Here is a 16,392-nt window from a genome sequence, read left to right as displayed (position 1 = left end):
GAGAAAGGGGTCTTAACAGACGGACAATAAAATGATTATATAATGGTTCTGATTTTACTGATAGATGTATAGAGCCCTAACAAGGGGGGAGACAGGGATGTAACAAGCTTAGAGGGACGTTGCCGTATGTAGATGACAGATGACGATGACAGGACGTAGATGTAGCACGTATTTGGCGATACTGTTAGAGGGCGTGGGAGGGAGGGGCAGCGGGAAGTAGCGCGGTGGTGTAGGCGAGGCGGCGGCACCAGCGGGCGATAATGGAAGACCGGCGTCAGGCGCAGCGCCGCCTGCCTGCTGGGTCAACGGCACTCGCTGCACGCCGCCGCCTGCACCCGCGTTCATTATCCGCCTCACACATTTAGCTCACCACTCTCTCGGAAGAAGTTAATTTTTTTTTTACTTCTACGTGCACAATCTGCAAATTACTGATAACTGCTTAGAAGAACGTTCTTCGTATTCAGTAGGGTCGAAAATGCACCGACGGTGTCCAAGAAGGACCTAAAGGTATCGGCACACGAACCGTGCTTTCGTACGTCAACGTTGAGCGTGCCGAGTTCAATGTGCTGCTAAACTCTCGGAACCGATGCGACTAGTGCATACCGTACGCGTGTTTCGTACGTCAACGTTGAGCATGCCGAGTTCAATGTGCTGCTAAACTCTCGGAACCGATGCGACTAGTGCATACCGTCCGCGTGCTTCAACGAGGTATAAGCGTCGCACCGCGCTCCAGCTAGTACACTACTGACCATTAAAGCAGCTACACCACGAAGATGACGTGCTACAGACGCGAAATTTAACTGACAGGAATAAGATGCTGTGATACGCAAATGATTAGCTTTTCAGAGCATTCACACAAGGTGGGCGCCGGTGGCGACACCTACAACGTACTGACATGAGGAAAGTATCCAACCGATTTCTCATACACAAACAGCAGTTGACCGGCGTTGCCTGGTGAAACATTGTTGTGATGCCTCGTGTAAGGAGGAGAAATGTGTACCTTCACGTTTCCGACTTTGATGAAGATCGGATTGAAGCCTATCGCGATTGTGGTTTATCGTATCGCGACATTGCTGCTCGCGTTGGTCGATATCCTATGACTGTTAGCAGAATATGGAATCGGTGAGTTCAGGAGGGTAATACGGAACGCCGTGCTGGACCACAACGGCCTCGTATCACTAGCAGTCGAGATGACAGGCATCTTATCCGCATGGCTGTAACGTATCGTGCAGCTACGTCTCGATCCCTGAGTCAACAGATGGCGACTTTTGCAAGACAACAACCATCTGCACGAACAGTTCGACGACGTTTGCAACAGCATGGACTATCAGCTCGGAGACCATAGCTGCGGTTACCCTTGACGCTGGATCACAGACAGGAGCGCCTGCGATGGTGTACTCAACGACGAACCTGGGTGCACGAATAGCAAAACGTCATTTTTTCGGATGAATCCAGGTTCCGTTTACAGCATCATGATGGTCGCATCCGTGTTTGGCGACATCGCGGGGAACGCACATTGGAAGCGTGTATTCGTCATCGCCATACTGGCATATCACCCGGCGTGATGGTATGGGGTGCCATTGGTTACACGTCTCGGTCACCTCTTGTTCGCATTTAGGCACTTTGAACAGTGGACGTTACATTTCAGATGTGCTACGACCCGTGGCTCTAGCTTTCATTTGATCCCTGCGAAACCCTACATTTCAGGAGGATAATGCACGACCGCATGTTGCAGGTCCTGTACGGGCCTTTCTGGAAACAGGAAATGTTCGATTGCTGCTCTGGACAGCACGTTCTCCAGATCTCTCACTAATTGAAAACGTCTGGTCAATGGTGGCCGAGCAACTGGCTCGTCACAGTACACCAGTCACTACTCTTGAACTGCAGTCTCGTGTTGAAGCTACATGGGTAGCTGTACCTGTACACGCCATCCGAGCTCTGTTTGACTCAATGCCCAGGCGTATCAAGGCCGTTATTACGGCCAGAGGTGGTTGTTCTGGGTACTGATTTCTCAGGATCTATGCACCAAAATTGCATGAAAATGTAAACACATGTCAGTTCTAGTATAATATATTTGTCCAATGAAAACCCGTTTATCATCTGCAATCTTCTTGGTGTAGCAATATAAATGGCCAGTAGTGTAGTTGTTGGTTTAATTGGGTCCCAAATTACACCGTTTACGAAATAAACAGTTGTAAAATTCCTTCGTTAGTTCTATTAAAACGCACGTTTCCTCCATTGTCCATATGCTACTCTTGTTATTCTGTCATATGCTTAAATAAAAATTTCTATGTCCATGAACATGGTATAAGGCGAAAGGGAAAATACCATGTCCATTCAAGAAGGACATGGGCTTGTAAAAATTTCTTACATGTAGTACAATGCAGATTTACAGTACTGGTAGTTCTGCACATAAGACAAAATTATTTCATCATTCTCACTTTTTAGTAAAGCCACAACGCCATTCTTACTTGATCACTGTTCGTATTTAGTAGCAAAATGTTTACAGCATGTAAAATACAAAATTTAAAACAAGATATTATAGAACATTCTTCTAGTAAGCTAATTAGAAAGTGTCAGAATCTTTCAAAAAACACGAAGGTTAGTAAAGAAATAATTGGATTCAGTGGGACGCATACGAGCAACACGAAATTCGGTACGTCACTCTTATAGGTCTGTACTCACTACGCTACACCAACCAGTAATGATTTGCGATTATACCTTCCCTGTTAAAATCTCCTAGAAGTTTTAATCGTAGAAATGTTATTAACTGACATTTAATTATAAGAAACTGTACCATGTACAATGTGTTTTTGATTGATCCTCAATATTCCGTTGCCTTGAAACAACATACTTCAGTTTTATTAAAACAAATTGTACAAACAACGACAGGTTTTCGAGAGATCAGCAATTTTCTGGTTCTTAGAAACGGCATATATAAATAAATATGGCTTTCAATTGAAAGTCAAAATGGCGTCTCTCGGCTGCACTGAAGGCATAAGGCATCATTTAACGTAGGAGACGTTCTTCCATCTCATTGGTCTATGTTCAAACGCACGTTCAGAGTATCTGACAAGCTGTGTATTGACCTGCATGTTCGGAAAGACTCTCCAACGTGCTGCTTCCGCGCTATGACATCAGAAACTCGGCACGCTCCACTCTCAACTTTCGAAGGCACGGTCCGTGTGCTGGCGAATTTACGTACAGCGAAATGCTCTGTCTTTAACTCAAAAATTAATATAAACGCAGTCCCCCTTTCAAGCCAAACAACTTTGTCGACAGTTTTTGCGGTGAAGAGAGTTCATTTCTGGAGCGCGTTTCTGGAAGGGCTCCGAAATATCATCTATGACTGCCACAATTCCATCATTGAACAAAAAACTTTCCTGACAAGTTCCTTTTGATGTCTGATTTTCTGGTAGTTAGAGGTTTACAATTCTAATGAGTAGGCTCGAGGCTCCAACAACTCGTTCTTCAGAGTCCTTATTATCCCGTTGCTACAACGTCTTTTTCGACGTATGTAACAGCCTGACAAAATACGACTTCCTTTCCTTTTGAAATTCAGATCACTTCTCAAATATTTTTGTCCTCCAGATACTCCAGAAAATTGTTGTGGCAGTCGTAAAAGATTTTTTTACCGCTGCCAGGTAATCAGTAAGCAGATCCCTTTCTGGGGTCCAGAAAGCCCTGTCCATAGCCTTTGCAACAGAATGAAATGCAATTCGTTGTTTCTAGTGCAGAGCTACGAAATCCCATTAATTGCTTTGTTGTTGTTTATTTTCGTTATGGACTGATGAATCTATGAATCAACCACATAAATAAATTGGCGCTCAAAATCAGTCTCATTTTTTGAAAGTGTTATTAACATTACTAATAAATTCGTTTACGATTTTGCATCTAACATATAGGCTAGAGCACCTATAATGTATGAAGCTTTCCCACCAATAATTGCTCTTGTAAAATGTCCTGTTCTCTTTCTTCCGATATCAATACGCCGCCAGCTATTTCTGATATTTTTAGTAGCCGCTCATCAAGCTCAAAGTATATAATTCCTCAATGTTTTTATTTGTAGACGAAATTTCAGGACACTCTTGACGTGAATTATCTTCAATAAAAGTATGGCCACGTGTAAATTCAGCCGCTTTTCATAGCTCTAACGAAAGGGGAGAGTCCTTATAAATCGTTACCAAGCTCGGCTGCGCTAAACCGTCCAAAGAAGAAATTTTGCGCCTGTAGGGTATTTAAGCTCGTCCGCTTGAACGTAACACCCGGAACACCGCTAAAACTGCGCAAACAAAACTATTTCACACATCAAGTTGACATTGCATAATATGCGCAAAGTATTACTATCAACGCACACTATTCCATTTGAGGTATTCTGTCTTTGAACTAGAAACTGATATAGTATCACCTCTATTATGTGTATGTAATGTTCGAAGCTGCACGACACATTTAAAAATTACGCAGTAGTAGATATCAGTTCGTTCTCAGAAGAAGATGGGTTAATATGAAGGTTTATGGGAGTGACGAATTAACTTGAACTGTTATTAATGAAATATTGTTTTCATCTTTTCTAGAGACACCATATGTAGATGACTGAGGGATATCCATGGATCCTTCTGGAAAAAAGAAAAAAATCTAGGAATTGTAAGAAGTCAGTTTTGGCGAGATATTTGATGCCTTTCTTATTGGGTCTTCCAAATTAGATTAATAACACATATTCTTCTGTATTACGTTCTCACAAGTCTTCTGTGTAATAAGTCTGTCTACAGTGTAACTAGATGCTTCTTCCAGTGGACGCTTTTGTTGTTTGGTGAATTGAATGTCAGTGAGGCTGACCAGTCAGCATTGTTACGATTACTTGATATTTTGTCGTACGAGCTTGACACTGTTGCTGAGAGTGGAAAGCTATTCGATTTCTCTCAGGAAGGTGTGAGTCTGGAGTGCTGGGCAGTGCACCGTTTGTACAGCAGAAGGCTATTATGTATCTCAAAAGCAGAGAACGGCAGCCTCCTGCGAGGCGCTCCGTTTTCTCGGAAACGTCCTGTTTTCCGAAATGTTATTGTGGTAATTTACTGGTACTAATCTGTTGCAACTGGCGTGGGGCCGCCGGCCACTGCAGCATTCAACCTAAGGGTACTTGAGGGTGAAATTTCCGTCTGCGCATCTCCCAGCGGTAACTTGGAATTGTGAGAAAATTCGTTGCTTTCCCTCGAATTTATAAACTCTCCAGTCCAAAGTGTCAACCCCTTCACCAGACGTGGCACAAACGATGCCGACCAATGGAGAGAGACTATTCGGTGCCACTACCAACTAAGAATTGTAATATGCATTTTTGTACGCCTTGAGTGGAAGTTTCTGTTGCGTTCCCCTCTTTTACGTCGGCGACCTTCTCGTCCATCACACTGGCAGCACCATTCAGTCACACCTCCAAGTGGAGTTTAGGAATTGTGAGAGTTTTGGGAAATGTAAGTCTCGCTCAAGCTGTAGTGCAATCCATCTTCTGAGCAGCTTGCAGTTAACTAATCTCGTTACACGTCTCGCATGCTCAGTTATTTGTATTTAATGTTTTTCACGCTTATCTTGAATTTACTAGCTGCCCAGAACTGGAAGTCTTTTTTCCTTTTCTTTCTGCAATCTTCCAATTAAGTGCAAGCCCCACAGTGTTTAGAATCATTTTACTTTAGTTTAAACCATTTTAAGACCTTTGCTCTGTGCTACTTTGTTGTCAATAACTCACTTAACCGGAACAAGTAAAATTTTTGCCTTCACAATCTTGACTTATAATTTCCTACAACTTCCCGAGCTTAGGTGACCATTAAATAATAAATATAATCAGCTACATTTTTAGGGTGTTACTTCAATGTGATGACTTCTCATTGTTTGCAGAGGCCAAGCATTAGATTCAAATAAATGAGAAGCGCCGAGCTGTTAGCAAATGAATAGCGCTCTTGTGTTTTATAGGAGGATTAATTCGTGCACAGGCTATTGCCCCATATTTCTACCTCTTCCAGGTCTGTTAATATGCTACTTTTCATGTAATTGTGCCATGCGATACGTGGTGGAACATTTGCATACTTTCCGTTTAATTTCCTCTTGCACTTCGTCGTAGATAATCATATGTTTTGTGTTATTGGTGCCAGTCCGACGTAACTTGTTTCACTTTATAACAAGCGCTCAATTTTTCTTTGTGAAACGGTGGCATTGTTTTGCCAGGATGAATTTAGAAACAAACATGTTATTTTCAAACGGTCAATTTCCACTAAACACAGTCCGCACTGGTAGCTGAGTGGTCAGCGTGACAGACTGTCAATCCTAAGGTCCCGGGTTCGATTCCCGGCTGGGTCTGAGATTTTCTCCGCTCAGGGACTGGGTGTTGTGTTGTCCTAATCATCAGCATTTCGTCCCCATCGACGCGCAGGTCGCCGAAGTGGCGTCAAATCGAAAGACCTGCACCAAGCGAACGGTCTACCCGACGGGAGGCCCTAGCCACACGACATTTCCATTTTTCCACTAAACACAATACTTGTAGGTTTCAACTGAACAATAGCAAGCGTAGCCAACGGATCAGAACGAAAGTTATCTCAAATTTAAATTGTGCATTCTGATTAGGACACCCTATGTTTATAGACATTAAGAGTTTGTAGCTAGTTTTGTGTTAACATCCCGATTGATATTACTACAATTTTGATCTGATAACGCTTCCTCATGAATAATCGATTCACTTCGAAATACCCTGGGATTTTACAAATAGGGAAGACCGGGGCAGAAAGGCCGCCCCCCCCCCCCCCCCAACGTTTGGAACAAATCTGTGAAGTCTCAGCCGGTTCTAGGCGCTCAGTCCGGAACCGCGCGACTGCTACGATCGCAGGTTCGAATCCTGCCTCGGGCATGGATGTGTGTGATGTCCTTAGGTTAGTTAGGTTTAAGTAGTTCTAAGTTCTAGGGGACTGATGACCACAGATGTTAAGTCCCATAGTGCTCAGAGCCATTTGAACCATTTGTGAAGTCTCAATAAGGAAAAATTGTTTAGGAAAAATATTCTTCGAACATTTTTGTAATATAATTTGCGAATTAAGATGGCATAAAATAATATACTTCGTTTGTTATATCAATTAAACTAAGAAAGTGCCTCTGAGTCCGTTCCGTCTCGTATGCAAGTGGCGGAATGGGTCCTGTTTTTCTATTTCATTTTTTTAAATTTCTTCCGTGATACATCTTACGAATAAGGTGGGCACCATCAACATCCTCGCTATCTATGCCAGCGCACGAGGCATGAGCTCACCGCTTGCACTCCTGAAATGTAATCCAACCCTCAGTTGATGTGGAATATAATTCCTTGCCATATATACACGCTCTATCATCGTCGTCTTCAATGTTTCATTTTTTGTACAGCCTCTTTTTCTATTGTCTTCCTCTTCTTTAGATGAAGATCATTTCCTCTTCCTTTCATTGTCTTCTCGAGCTAGCAGCCTGATTTTTGCTCTATTCTCTTCAGCTTCTTTAGCTTCCAAGAACTTTTTTTACCACTTCTTGTACCTCATCCATGTATGGAGATGATAGAACAGCGGTTGTATCTCTGTCCTGTCGCTTGTTTCTGCCCTGGTGTAACTTTGGGTTTTGGTGTAACATATTCTGGGGTAAAAATAGGGAAGCTTGACCCATTGGAGTTATTGATGGCTGCATTTGGAGTATCAGGCATCAAAGAAATCTGAGGTCTAGGTTCCAGCTCAGTAGTTTGTAATCTGGCACTGTAGTTAGTTTGCACGAGTTCAGGAGGAGGGTTTGAAGAGTCAATATGACTGTTAGTCGCTAAATTTGCTGTACGATTGACTGAAGGATTTTCATTGTTAGTAGTTGCTGTCTTAATCAGAATACCAGTCATCGCAGCTGGTAGAAAGTCATCGACCGAGAAGACGCTGAAATTCGTTGGTCATTTTATTCGATTCCTTTCATAGCATTTCTCATGTTCGCAGCATATGCAAAAGCTTGCTCAAAAAAGGATGAAATTTGCCGCAAAGTCACAGTTTCCTTGGGTTTGATCTTGACCACTTTCCCACGTCGTCTTCATAAATGCTACATCCTGGGGCTTAAATTCATGCGAGCCATGTGGCGGGGAGCACAATAAAATAACACCGCTGCTAGTTTGAACACCTCCAGGTTTTTCGTGTGAGAGGCAGGCCAGTCAAGCAGCAGCAGAACAGGATTTTCTCTCTCGGCATTGTAAAAATCGATGAATTTGTGGAACCAGCGTAAGAATATTTTACTTGTTATCTTCTAGATTGATGAGATTCTGCCCAACATCCTAATGAAAAACCAGATATGAATTCTCGTTGGCCGGCCGAAGTGGCCGTGCGGTTAAAGGCGCTGCAGTCTGGAACCGCAAGACCGCTACGGTCGCAGGTTCGAATCCTGCCTCGGGCATGGATGTTTGTGATGTCCTTAGGTTAGTTAGGTTTAACTAGTTCTAAGTTCTAGGGGACTAATGACCTCAGCAGTTGAGTCCCATAGTGCTCAGAGCCATTTGAACCAATTCTCGTTGTTTTCTTTTCCTGGGACAAATCAACGTCGGAGGCATGAAATTTCCGTCTGCTGAACAACAAATTTCATCTGTCACTGTATTTACACGTTCTGCAGATGTGAGCATTCCAACTTGACGCTGTCCTTTATTTCCAATAATTTTTGCGTGCTGTTTCGGTACGATATTTATACCGGTCTTGGCAAAGTTGTAAATTGTTTCTCTAGGTATTTCTTTTTTATGTCGATAACTTAAGCCAATAAGTCAAAAAACTGTGATACTGCGACTTCATTGAATCCCATAGCACGCGCTCGGAGTGTGGTTTCTAGTTTGCTGAAACTTAAATCATGATGGAGACCCAAAAATCCGAGGACCCAAACTTCTCCTGAAATTTTTGTTTCGTTGTTGAATGGATGCGGGCATCCGTTTCGTTTTGAGACTTGACACTCTAATACTCGGAGTTTTTTCAAGTTCGTATAAAAAAGTCGGTTTTGCAGATTCTTAAAGATATTTAACAAGTTCTAACTCTTGCTCCTCATCGAAAAGACATGATATTTTCCACAGGTTTGTTAATTGTTGAAAGAGGATTGTCCTTTTTCTTTTTTATGTATCGTTTTATAGTTGGCAAAGGCACGACAAATTTTTTCGATATTTTTTCTTGAGTTATTGTTTTATAAATTACCGATTCAACAGCTTACTCCACATTTCTCGTGTATCAATTTTATCTCTCCGTTTCCCGTGTTTGATGACGTGACGTACCATCTGCGAACGAGAAAGACAAAACATGTGTTAGAATTTGTCAAATGAACGCTAAAAGACGGCCGGGGCGGAATGGTCTATACCAGTAGACTAGTCCGGCCCAAAAGCATATCTACATCTACATCTAGATCTACATGGATACTCTGCAAATCACATTTAAGTGCCTGGCAGAGGGTTCATCGAACCACCTTCACAATTCTCTATTATTCCAATCTCGTATAGCGCGCGGAAAGAATGAACACCTATATCTTTCCGTACGAGCTCTGATTTCCCTTATTTTATCGTGGTGATCGTTCCTCCCTATGTAGGTCGGTGTCAACAAAATATTTTCGCATTCGGAGGAGAAAGTTGGTGATTGGAATTTCGTGAGAAGATTCCGCCGCAAAGAAAAATCTGTTGAGAAAATATTCAGTAACCACCGTAAACAATTTTTTGCCCAACTACTTTATACAGAAAACTGGCTAGGGACATGCTGATTCAGATGGTGTAAACGTTGATTATGAAGAAAAGCTATGACAGACTTATCTCAGTTGCAAAAGGCTTGAAACGTTATAATAGAACAGTGAATTCTCTCACTTTTACAGGCAGACTACGTAACTGGTGCGCGATAACAGTTGCAAACTTACTAAACCATAGAAAACACTGGTTTGATAAACACTTGTCGGTTTGAGCACCGTCTCTGAACGAAATTAGACCATCGAGACCGTTTTGTCCTGGTAGTTGATTCCGTTCCGATCTCCCCTAGTAGAATCTATACTATGAACAGGCACAGAAACAAACTGGCCTTAGAAGCGGATAAGTAGAATGGATAATTTGCTACTCACAAGGAAACCTCCCCATCGCACCCCCCTCAGATTTAGTTATAAGTTGGCACAGTGGATAGGCCTTGAAAAACTGAACACAGATCAATCGAGAAAACAGGAAGAAGTTGTGTGGAACTATGAAAAATATAAGCAAAATATACAGACTCAGTAGACCATGTGCAACATAGGCAATGTCAAGAATAATTTGAGCAAGGGAGCGCCGTGGTCCCGTGGTTAGCGTGAGCAGCTGCGGAACGAGAGCTCCCTGGTTCATGTCTTCCGTCGCGTGAAAATTTTAATTTTTTATTTTCAGTTTATGTGACAAACTCTTAGGTTTTCATCACTTTTTTGGGAGTGAGTATCACATCCACAAGAAAACCTAAATCGGGTAAGGTAGAAGAATCTTTTTACCCATTCGCCAGGTGTACAACTTATGTGGGTGGACAACAGGTCCTTGGTTCAAGTCTTCCCTCGAGTGAAAGGTTTACTTTCTTTATTTTCGCAAAGTTATGATCTGTCCATTCGTTCATTGACGTCTCTGTTTACTGTAATAAGTTTAGCGTCTGTGTTTTGCGACCGCACTGCAAAACCGTGCCATTAGTAGACGAAAGGACGTGCCTGTCCAATGGGAAACGAAAAATTTGATCGCAAGGTCATAGGTCAACCGATTCCTCCACAGGAAAACACGTCTGATATATTCTATACGACACTGGTGACGGCATGTGCGTCACATGACAGGAATATGTTGTCCACTTGGCGAATGGGTAAAAAGATTCTTCTATCTTACCCGATTTAGGTTTTCTTGTGGGTGTGATAATCACTCCCAAAAAAGTGATGAAAACATAAGAGTTTGTCACATAAACTGAAAGTAAAAAATTAAAATTTTCACGCGAGGGAAGACATGAACCAGGGACCTCTCGTTTCGCAGCTGCTCACACTAACCACGTGACCACCACCTCGCTGTGCTCCCGCTATCCCTGATGTTCTCTACCTTGTACATGGATTACTCAGTTTGTATATTTTGCTTATTTTTTCATAGTTCCAAACAACTTCTTCCTGCTTTCTCGATTGATCTGTGTTCAGTTTTTCAAGGCCTATCCGCTGTGCCAACTTATAACTAAATCTGAAAGGGGTGCGATGGGGAGGTTCCCTTGTCAGGAACTATGTAGTACAACAAAACAGTGAGTATGAATTACCACTCTCTCTGGGATTCAGAGACTTTGAGAAGGCCTTTGAATCTATTTCAACAAAATGTCGAGAAATAAATCAATGAATTAATCTAAGTCAGTATACTGAAGAGTATAGACATCATCAGGATGGCGAAAAAGAAGTGAGAGAGGAGAGAGAAAGGAATATTCCATATCAACAAGACTCTCCCAGCAGTCCTACAGACAGTTTTTAGAACCTTAAATTAAAAAAAAAATGAACAATAAAAATGTATTAATAGAACATTTATGAATGACTTTCGTTTCGCTGATGACAATGTACTATAGCTTCTAGTGGAGATAAAATCTAACGACGAATGAAAGAACTTATTAAACTTTTGAAAGCGGGCCAGAAAATTAACAAGACTAATTTAAAAGAAAATTGTAAATATCAACGACGAAATTATGGACCCAGTTGACGAGTTATTGTGATTAGAGCATCTGAAGGCAACCGCTGAATAGGCAGAAAAAGTAGACAGAACTACATAAATGCCATTGAATGCTTGTGGTGAACTAAATATGTTTTTAAAAAATAAGCTTCAGATGCCTCTGGGAAGGGCAATTTACAATAAGTACCAGTTTTGACTTAGGTCAGTGAGACATGTCCTTTTAATGAGGGAACAATTCACAAACTCAGGGTTGCTGAAAAGTAAACGTACCATTATTGTAATGGTAATGTAACGGAGACAGGCAGAATATGTAGTCAGTCGCCTGAATGGTACGTATGCAGAGGAATTCTTTTCTGGAGTCTAGGATAGACCTAGACGACGACCTAGCACGTATTTATCCTTTAGTGATTGTCATACGGCTGGTGATGTGACGGTGATGAAGAGTACCTGCCCTATCATTAATACACGTCCTGGAATAGTAGTGGCGCTGTTCCACTTTTCTGGGCAACACCTGCAGTTCCTTCTGTATCAGTGGATGATTGTCTGTGCGGAATAACATATAGCTCGCAAACAGTCGATTAAGTTTCTAGGCGGACTGGATGTCTTGTACAGACATAATTTTACGTAGCAGGTATTAGTGCTTTATTGACTGTTTTCGTAAAATGTTTCACTTTTCTTTCATAGGCAGACTACTGGTTTGCTAGTTATTTTAAGATATTGCAAGTGCATAAAAGAAGTTTTAAATGTTGGCCTTTGTAGACAGACTAAATAATGCTAAGTAGGTGGACAATGGTGAAGGCATTACATATTTTATTTCCTCTTATTTATAATTTGCAGTTGTTCAACGATGCAGTGACGCAAAACTCAAATAACGCCCTTTCATCACGTCTGATTTTATTTCGTAATGTCTCACGTCTTTACAGGACACACACATAAATTTCAGATCAGTAGGTTCGCCTTCTCTGGACTAGAATAGCTGTGGTAAGGTATGCAACTGGAAGCTAAGCTTTTGGTTAGATAATCTTCGGCTGCAAGTTTCTCGTTTGTGCACTACGGAGACGAGGCCGATTAGGCACTCTACTACGCTTGCAGGGTGCGCCGTCGTCGTCCACTACGCAGTGTCACGGGGCTCCGCCAAATTGACAAGTATCCCATAGAGAAGTAAATCGTCCTATACAGTTATTGGTTCCGCTTATTAGTCACGAAATATTATTCTCTCGATCAACCAAGTACTATGTCGACATATCGGCAAATTTCGTAATTGTCTAGTCCATTATGTAAGAGAGAGAATCTGTTTTCATCACCACCTCATGCGATTACAACAAGGACATATATGGGGAATACTGTCGTATCCAGATTACCGCCAAGCCGTTGAGGATACCTGGCATTCGTGTGAAAATAACCTCCATGCATATTTCACAACGATCCGCTGGTGGTTGGTCTGTGCCATACCGGCACTGAGGCGAACGCTGATAACCTACGGTCGCGACCACGCTGCTTGGCGTAGACATACACTCGCTTTTTACTTCAGGGTACTGCGAGACTGCGATGCTATGGCGCCGTCTCCGGAACGACAAACGGCGGTCCATCTTGCTAAGACTCAGATCATCACTAATATGCGACGCCACATAGAGAGGGTGGTGATCCGTTCGAGGACGCAGGATAGCGAGCGAACGCCCTCTATGTTCCACGTACTTCGTGAACGTAAACGACGTCAAAGAGCGCTGATACGCTTCATCGACACGGAGGACGGGCGTCGCCACACTACGTAACAGGATATAAGCACAGCGTTCTACGATCATTATTACCAGCTCAATTCAGCTCAGACTCCTGACCCGACGGCATTGGAGGACGTCTCTCACACCATTTACGGCACCGTCTCCCCGGCAATGGAAGCGGCCTGAATGGAAGAAATTACACAAGAAGAAGTGATAGACGCCATTAGAAAAGGAGCTGTAAACAAATCTCCGGGTCCTGATGGCCTCCCCTTGGAATTTTACCGGACTTTTCAATATTTAGTAGCCACCCAATGGACGGACATCTGTCGCAAACTACTATCGCCAGAAGTGCCGCTCCCTGCGGCCCTTGCAAAAGGGTGCCCCACGGATGCAGGATTACCGCCCGCTGACGCTATTGAATTGCGACTTTAAGATATTTTCTCGACTGTTGGCGGCGCAGATACTCCATACCTTAACAACATGCCATCTCAACCGATCAAACGTCACTAGGAGGCGACAATAATATAACTCAGTGAACATCGTGACTTGATCTCACTGGCGAGGGCACGTCGTCCGACGGGAGCACTGGCGGCAATCGATTTCAGTCAAGCTTTCGATCGCGTGGGCCACGACTATTTAGGAGCGGTCCTCCAACATAAGCGATACCCACAGCAGTTTGTCACTGTCGTCATGCGACTACTCCGTGGCGCGACATCCAAGGTGATCGTCAACGGCCGACCTACGCAGCCCCTCACTGTTTCTCGATCGAGACGCCAAGGCTGGTCTCTGTCCACTTTACGCTGTGGCCATGGAACAACTCCTATGCGTCCTGCGCCAACGACTAACGGGTGTCACGTTACGAGGTCACACTTTCCGATGTAAAGCATACGCTGACGACCTGGTGATTCTTGTCAACGTCGCAAAATCAGTGGCGATGAACATCTTGGTCGGCCTGCCTGAGGACAGCGTCACCCTTTTACAACTCAGAGATACTTTGAAATGGTTCGGCATTCATTTCACAGACGACGAACCGCTGCTCACAACTTTCGACGACTTTCACGAAATGTTCGGACTGGAATAGCCAACAATTGCCTACGAGCACTGGATATCGTCTAACGGACACAGTATGTCAACACACATTTAGCGCCACGCATTCCGCACATCGCCCAGATATTACCTATACCGCTGTATACTGGCGGCTTTTGGGTCCTTCGTGAGTTCAGGAATGCTTTTCAAGATCACATATGAGACTCTCACCCTTCGCCCGGATCGGGGACGGCTTGGCCTTTCTCACTTTCATGACAGAGCGGTCGCCCTAACGTATTTGTGAGCACGTTAGTGAAACTATGGCACCGCCGTCCGAACAGTCTGACGAGTTTCTTATTAGAAGAACTAGTGCCGCCCTCCCTCTCGCTGCCTGTGCTGATACACCACGTCCCCTCTTCACTCCTCTACATCGGTGTCTTTTACCTCGAACTCAGCTACTTTCGACTTGCCTTACCTGCGACACGACTGGTAAACGTCATGGACGGTTTATTGTATCCTGCAGCGTGGACGCCCCGATAAGATCGTGGAGAGGAAGCACCCTAACGTCAACTGGAGGGTGGTGTGGAGGACGATTCACCACGTAACACTGGACACTGCCGTCGCGGCGATTGGTATATCACTGCCAACGGTAAGCAGGTGACCAGATCAAGGCTACATGCGATCCATATGGTGGACTCACCCATGTGTACGAGCTGTGACGTTCAAGACAACGATGAACACCGTCTACGGCAGTGTGGCACTTAGTGAAGCAAATGACGGCGTGCGTCCTTCGAGTGAACGCCGAATCACATCGAACCCAAGACTATATTATTCCCGGTTGAGACGTATTACCCACGAATGAAAACTAATGCCGTGACGTGGCTTCTTAGACATGCAGTGCATTATTTGTTTCAAGACGGCACTAAGGACACTTTAGTCTTTTGGAAATATTTCCAGGAACGACATCGCAAGATCCTCCGTAACCCAAACTATCGACGATATTTTTCCAATTATTTGTGGAGTGAGTTCCACGACCGTCCACGCAGTAAGAGAAGCTAAAATTGAAAGATGATGATAGAACACTACACGGTACAACGTGGTATCCACCTTGTTCATTGCGAGACGTACCGGGATGATAAAGCAGATGGAGAGTTTCGTCGTGACCCCTCGCACTGTGCAGCAGTATTTTCCCCCTTCGCTATTTTTGTCCCAGTGGGAAAGGTTTTTCGCAGTTGAAAGATGGAATATGGGGAAGTAAACTTCCCAAAACATGTTCATTTTACAAGTACTTGAGAAGGCGTTTTTGTGTAAATGTTGGTCTCAAAGCTTCCATCAGAAAATTTCATTGGTATAAAACGCATATCTGTACGGTCCGGTACAGGATCAAGGGCCGGCCGCTGTGGCCGAGCGGCTCTAGGCGCTTCAGTCTGGAACCGCGCGACTGCTACGGTCGCAGGTTCGAATCCTGCATCGGGTATGGATGTGTGTGATGTCCTTAGGTTAATTAGGTTTAAGTAGTTCTAAGTTCTAGGGGACTGATGACCTCAGATGTCAAGTCCCATAGTGCTCAGAGCCATTCTGTACAGGATCAAGAATTAATTAAGTTGTTAACTGAAAGACTGCTATTCGCTGTGCACGAACGACCTGCTGTAATGCGCAACACGATTTTGAAGAATTATTATTGGTGCTCGACCTCGTGGAGGTCATAGATGATGAACGCTGAATGCAGGAAAGTAACCAAAATAATCGACTTAATAAAAATTCGGTCAGGCAGCAGCAACAATACTACAACAATAGTAATGAGCAGTGTGGTTGGAAACGACGAAATTTGAACATCTTAGGCCTGTAGATTGTATGTGAATGAACCATGTCGACAATATGAAGATCATTTTCAGCCACAGTATGATGAACGAAGACGTGATGGGTCACCTGAAACATTGAATCATGATCAGCGCGTCATTACCCGGAAAACTCCTT

The sequence above is a fragment of the Schistocerca nitens genome, chromosome 1 (assembly GCF_023898315.1).
Source record: "Schistocerca nitens isolate TAMUIC-IGC-003100 chromosome 1, iqSchNite1.1, whole genome shotgun sequence".
NCBI classification, from domain to species: domain Eukaryota; kingdom Metazoa; phylum Arthropoda; class Insecta; order Orthoptera; family Acrididae; genus Schistocerca; species Schistocerca nitens.
Note: the sequence above shows the minus strand (reverse complement) of the source record.